This window comes from Hypanus sabinus, chromosome 31, assembly GCF_030144855.1.
Source record: "Hypanus sabinus isolate sHypSab1 chromosome 31, sHypSab1.hap1, whole genome shotgun sequence".
Lineage (NCBI taxonomy): Eukaryota > Metazoa > Chordata > Chondrichthyes > Myliobatiformes > Dasyatidae > Hypanus > Hypanus sabinus.
Window position 1 is genome coordinate 34,485,606 of NC_082736.1, and position 7,056 is coordinate 34,492,661.

Below are 7,056 nucleotides of genomic sequence, written 5' to 3' on the forward strand. Positions count from 1 at the left end.
CAGTGTCTGTACGTCTCTGTGTCACTCTGTGTGTGTGTGTGTGTGTGAGTGTTGGTGTCTGTACGTCTCTGTGTCACTCTGTGTGTGTGTGTGTCAGTGTCTGTACGTCTCTGTGTCACTGTGTGTGTGTGTGTGTGAGTGTCAGTGTCTGTACGTCTCTGTGTCACTGTGTGTGTGTGTGTCCATCTGTGTGAGTGTCAGTCTGTACGTCTCTGTGTCACTCTGTATGTGTCACACCAAACATACACTTACTCACACCACACACACTCATCACACACACTCACTCACACCGCACACACATGCACACACACACACTCACAACACACATTCACACACAAACTCACACCCACTCACAACACACACACACATACAAAATCACACATACACAGAGACAAACATACACAGTCTCACAAACAGACACAAGAACACAGATATACATACACAAAGACAAACACACATATACACACTCAGAGACTCACAGACAGATACTCACACAGATACAGTATCACGCATACACACACACACTGACCCTCAATGGGGGACGGAGAGGGAGAGGAGTGAACCGTTTCAACGGGTGGAGGGAGAGGGGTGAACCGAGTCACCGGGAGGAGGGAGAGGGGTGAACCGAGTCACCGGGAGGAGGGAGAGGGGTGAACCGTGTCACCGGGAGGATGGAGAGGGGTGAACCGTGTCACCGGGAGGACGGAGAAGGGTGAACCGTGTCTCCGGGAGAATGGAGAGGGGGTGAACCGCGTCACCGGGAGAATGGAGAGGGGTGAACCGTGTCACCGGGAGAATGGAGAGGGGTGAACCGTGTCACCGGGAGGAGGGAGAGGGGGTGAACCGTGTCACCGGGAGGAGGGAGAGGGGTGACCCGTGTCACCGGGAGAATGAAGGGGGTGAACCGCGTCACCGGGAGAATGGAGAGGGGTGAACCGCGTCTCCGGGAGAAAGGAGAGGGGTGAACCGCGTCACCGGGAGAATGGAGAGGGGTGAACCGTGTCACCGGGAGAATGGAGAGGGGTGAACCGTGTCACCGGGAGGAGGGAGAGGGGTGAACCGTATCACCGGGAGGAGGGAGAGGGGGTGAACCGTATCACCGGGAGGAGGGAGGGGGTGAACCATGTCTCCGGGAGGAGGGAGGGGGGTGAACCATGTCTCCGGGAGGAGGGAGAGGGGTGTGAACCATGTCTCCGGGAGGAGGGAGAGGGGTGAACCGTGTCACCGGGAGGAGGGAGGGGGAGACCCGTGTCACCGGGAGGAGGGAGGGGGTGACCCGTGTCACCGGGAGGAGGGAGAGGGGTGAACCATGTCTCCGGGAGGAGGGAGAGGTGTGAACCGTGTCACCAGGAGGAGGGAGAGGGGAGAACCGTGTCACCGGGAGGAGGGAGAGGGGGAGAACCGTGTCACCGGGAGGAGAGAGAGGGGTGAACCGTGTCACCGGGAGGAGGGAGAGGGGTGAACCGTGTTCCCGGGAGGAGGGAGAGGGGTGAACCGTGTCACCGGGAGGAGGGGAGAGGGGTGAAACATGTCATCCGGAGAATGGAGATGGGTGAAACGTGTCACCGGGAGGAGGGAGAAGGGTGAACAGAGTCACCGGGAGGAGGGAGAGTGGTGAACCGTGTCACCGGGAGGAGGGAGAGGGGTGAACCGTATCACCGGGAGGAGGGAGAGGGGTGAACCCTGTCACCGGGAGGAGGGAGAGGGGTGAACCGTGTCACCGGGAGGAGGGGAGAGGGGTGAACCGAGTCACCGGGAGGAGGGAGAGTGGTGAACCGTGTCACCGGGAGGAGGGAGAGGGGGTGAACCCTGTCACCGGGAGGAGGGAGAGGGGTGAACCGTGTCACCGGGAGGACGGAGAGGGGGTGAACCGCGTCACCGGGAGGAGGGAGAGGGGTGAACCCTGTCACCGGGAGGAGGGAGAGGGGGTGAACCGTGTCACCGGGAGGAGGGAGAGGGGTGAACCGAGTCACCGGGAGGAGGGAGAGGGGTGAACCGTGTCACCGGGAGGAGGGAGAGGGCTGAACCGTGTCACCGGGAGGAGGGAGAGGGGTGAACCGCGTCACCGGGAGGAGGGAGAGGGGTGAACCGCATCACCGGGAGGGAGGGGGTGAACCGCGTCACCGGGAGGAGGGAGAGGGGTGAACCGTGTCACCGGGAGGAGGGAGAGGGGGTGAACCGCGTCACCGGGAGGTGGGAGAGGGGTGAACGGTGTCACCGGGGGGAAGGAGAGGGGTGAACCGTGTCACCGGGGGGATGGAGAGGGGGTGAACCGTGTCACCGGGAGGAGGGAGAGTGGTGAACCGTGTCACCGGGAGGAGGGAGAGGGGTGAACCGTGTCACCGGGAGGAGGGAGGGCGTGAACCGTGTCACCGGGAGGAGGGAGAGAGGTGAACCGTGTCACCGGGAGGAGGGAGAGGGGTGAAACGAGTCACCGGGAGGAGGGAGAGGGGTGAACCGTGTCACCGGGAGGAGGGAGAGGGGTGAACCGAGTCACCGAGAGGAGGGAGAGGCGTGAACCGTGTCACCGTGAGAAGGCAGAGGGGTGAACCGTGTCACCGGGAGGAGGGAGGTTGTGAACCGTGTCACCGGGAGGAGGGAGAGGGGGTGAACCGTGTCACCGGGAGGAGGGAGAGGGGTGAACCGTGTCACCGGGAGGACGGAGAGGTGTGAACCGTGTCACCGGGAGGAGGGAGAGGGGGTGAACCGTGTCACCGGGAGGAGGGAGTGGGGTGAACCGTGTCACCGGGAGTAGGGAGAGGGGTGAACCGTGTCACCGGGAGGATGGAGAGGGGTGAACCGTGTCACCGGGAGGAGGGAGAGGGGTGAACCGTGTCACCGGGAGGAGGGAGACGGGTGAACCGTGTCACCGGGAGGAGGGAGAGGGGTGAACGCTGTCACCGGGAGGATGGAGATGGGTGAACCGTGTCACCGGGAGGACGGAGAGGTGTGAACCGTGTCACCGGGAGGAGGGAGAGGGGGTGAACCGTGTCACCGGGAGGAGGGAGAGGGGTGAACCGTGTCACCGGGAGGAGGGAGAGGGGTGAACCGTGTCACCGGGAGGAGGGAGAGGGGTGAACCGTGTCACCGGGAGGAGGGAGAGGGGTGAACCGTGTCACCGGGAGGAGGGAGATGGGTGAACCGTGTCACCGGGAGGAGGGAGATGGGGTGAACCGTGTCACCGGGAGGAGGGAGGGGGTGAACCGAGTCACCGGGAGGAGGGAGAGGGGGTGAACCGTGTCACCGGTAGGAGGGAGAGGGGTGAACCGTGTCACCGGGAGGAGGGAGAGGGGTGAACCGTGTCTCCGGGAGGAGGGAGAGGGGTGAACCGTGTCACCGGGAGGAGGGAGAGGGGTGAACCGTGTCACCGGGAGGAGGGAGAGGGGTGAACCGTGTCATCGGGAGGAGGGAGGTTGTGAACCGTGTCACCGGGAGGAGGGAGAGGGGTGAACCGTGTCACCGGAGGAGGGAGAGGGGTGAACCGTGTCTCCGGGAGGAGGGAAAGGGGTGAACCGTGTCACCGGGAGGAGGGAGAGGGGTGAACCGTGTCACCGGGAGGAGGGAGAGGGGTGAACCGTGTCTCCGGGAGGAGTGAGAGGGGTGAACCGTGTCACCGGGAGGAGGGAGAGGGGTGAACCGTGTCACCGGGAGGACGGAGAGGGGGTGAACCGTGTCACCGGGAGGAGGGAGAGGGGTGAACCGTGTCACCGGGAGGAGGGAGAGGGGTGAAACGTGTCACCGGGAGGAGGGAGAGGGGTGAACGCTGTCACCGGGAGGATGGAGATGGGTGAACCGTGTCACCGGGAGGACGGAGAGGTGTGAACCGTGTCACCGGGAGGAGGGAGAGGGGTGAACCGTGTCACCGGGAGGAGGGAGAGGGGTGAACCGTGTCACCGGGAGGAGGGAGATGGGTGAACCGTGTCACCGGGAGGAGGGAGATGGGTGAACCGTGTCACCGGGAGGAGGGAGATGGGTGATTCGTGTCACCGGGAGGACGGAGAGGTGTGAACCGTGTCACCGGGAGGAGGGAGAGGGGTGAACCGTGTCACAGGGAGGAGGGAGAGGGGTGAACCCTGTCACCGGGAGGAGGGAGAGTGCGTGAACCGTGTCACCGGGAGGAGGGAGAGGGGTGAACCATGTCACCGGGAGGACGGAGAGGGGTGAACCGTGTCACCGGGAGGAGGGAGAGGGGTGAACCGTGTCACCGGGAGGAGGGACAGGGGTGAACCGTGTCACCGGGAGGAGGGAGAGGGGTGAACCGTGTCACCGGGAGGACGGAGTGGGGTGAACCGTGTCACCGGGAGGAGGGAGAGGGGTGAACCGTGTCACCGGGAGGAGGGAGAGGGGTGAACCGTGTCACCGGGAGGAGGGAGAGGGGTGAACCGTGTCACCGGGAGGAGGGAGAGGGGTGAACCGTGTCACCGGGAGGAGGGAGGGGGTGAACCGTGTCACCGGGAGGAGGGAGAGGGGTGCACCGTGTCACCGGGAGGATGGAGAGGGGTGAACCGTGTCACCGGGAGGAGGGAGAGGGGTGAACCGTGTCACCGGGAGGAGGGAGAGGGGTGAACCGTGTCACCGGGAGGAGGGAGATGGGTGAACCGTGTCACCGGGAGGAGGGAGATGGGTGAACCGTGTCACCGGGAGGAGGGAGGGGGTGAACCGAGTCACCGGGAGGAGGGAGAGGGGTGAACCGTGTCACCGGTAGGAGGGAGAGGGGTGAACCGTGTCACCGGGAGGAGGGAGAGGGGTGAACCGTGTCTCCGGGAGGAGGGAGAGGGGTGAACCGTGTCACCGGGAGGAGGGAGAGGGGTGAACCGTGTCACCGGGAGGAGGAGAGGGGTGAACCGTGTCACCGGGAGGAGGGAGGTTGTGAACCGTGTCACCGGGAGGAGGGAGAGGGGTGAACCGTGTCACCGGGAGGAGGGAGAGGGGTGAACCGTGTCTCCGGGAGGAGGGAGAGGGGTGAACCGTGTCACCGGGAGGAGGGAGAGGGGTGAACTGTGTCACCGGGAGGAGGGAGAGGGGTGAACCGTGTCTCCGGGAGGAGTGAGAGGGGTGAACCGTGTCACCGGGAGGAGGAGAGGGGTGAACCGTGTCACCGGGAGGACGGGAGAGGGGTGAACCGTGTCACCGGGAGGAGGGAGAGGGGTGAACCGTGTCACCGGGAGGAGGGAGAGGGGTGAAACGTGTCACCGGGAGGAGGGGAGGAGGGGGTGTACGCTGTCACCGGGAGGATGAGATGGGTGAACCGTGTCACCGGGAGGACGGAGAGGGTGTGAACCGTGTCACCGGGAGGAGGGAGAGGGGTGAACCGTGTCACCGGGAGGAGGAGAGGGGTGAACCGTGTCACCGGGAGGAGGGAGATGGGTGAACCGTGTCACCGGGAGGAGGGAGAGGGGTGAACCGTGTCACCGGGAGGAGGGAGAGGGGTGAACCGTGTCACGGGAGGAGGGAGAGGGGTGAACCGTGTCACCGGGAGGAGGGAGGAGGGGTGAACCGTGTCACCGGGAGGAGGAAGAGGGGTGAACCGTGTCACCGGGAGGAGGGAGGGGGTGAACCGTGTCACCGGGAGGAGGGAGAGGGGTGCACCGTGTCACCGGGAGGAGGGAGAGGGAGTGAACAGTGTCACCGGGAGGAAGGAGAGGGGTGAACCGCGTCACCGGGAGGAGGGAGTGGGGTGAACCGCGTCACCGGGAGGGAGGGAGAGGGGTGAACCGCGTCACAGGGGGGAGGGAGAGGGGTGAACCGCGTCACCGGGAGGAGGGAGAGGGGTGAACCGCGTCACGGAGGAGGGAGAGGGGTGAACCGCGTCACCGGAGGAGGGAGAGGGGTGAACCGCGTCACGGCCAGGAGGGAGAGGGGTGAACCGCGTCACCGGGAGGAGGGAGAGGTGTGAACCGCGTCACCGGGAGCAGGGAGAGGGTGTGAACCGCGTCACCGGGAGGAGGGAGAGGGGTGAACCGCGTCACCGGGAGGAGGGAGAGGGGTGAACCGCGTCACCGGCAGAAGGGAGAGGTGTGAACCGCGTCACCGGGAGCAGGGAGAGGGGTGAACCGCGTCACCAGGGAGCAGGGAGAGGGGGTGAACCGCGTCACCGGGAGGAGGGAGAGGGGTGAACCGTGTCACCGGGAGGAGGGAGAGGGTGTGAACCGTGTTACCGGGAGGAGGGAGAGGGGTGAACCGGGTCACCGGGAGGACGGAGAGGGGTGAACCGCGTCACCGGGAGGAGGGAGAGGGGTGAACCGTGTCACCGGGAGGACGGAGAGGGGTGAACCGTGTCACCGGAGAGGAGGGAGAGGGGTGAACCGTGTCACCGGGAGGAGGGAGAGGGGTGAACCGTGTCACCGGAGCAGGGAGAGGGTGTCACCGGAGGAGGGTGAGGGGTGAACCGTGTCACCGGGAGGCAGGGAGAGGGGTGAACCGTGTCACCGGGAGGAGGGAGAGGGGGTGAACGCTGTCACCGGGAGGAGGGAGAGGGAGTGAACCGCGTCACCGGGAGGAGGGGAGAGGGGTGAACCGCTCACCGGGAGGGAGGGAGAGGGGTGAACCGCGTCACCGGCAGGAGGGAGAGGGGTGAACCGCGTCACCGGAGGAGGAGGTGTGACCAGGTCCGGGAGGGAGGGGTGAACCGCGTCACCGGGAGGAGGGAGAGGGGTGAACCGCGTCACCGGGAGGAGGGAGAGTGGTGAACCGTGTCAACGGGAGGAGGGAGAGGGGGTGAACCGCGGTCACAGGGAGGACGGAGAGGGGTGAACCGCGTCACCGGGAGGAGGGAGAGGGGTGAACCGTGTCACCGGGAGGAGGGAGAGGGGTGAACCGTGTCACCGGGAGGAGGGAGAGGGGTGAACCGTGTCACCGGGGAGCAGGGAGAGGGGAGTGAACCGTGTCACCGGGAGCAGGGAGAGGGGTGAACCGTGTCACCGGAGAGGAGGGAGAGGGGTGAACGCTGTCACCGGGAGGAGGGAGAGGGGTGAACCGCGTCACCGGGAGGAGGGAGAGGGGTGAACCGCGTCACCGGCAGGAGGGAGAGGGGTGAACCGCGTCAACGGGAGGAGG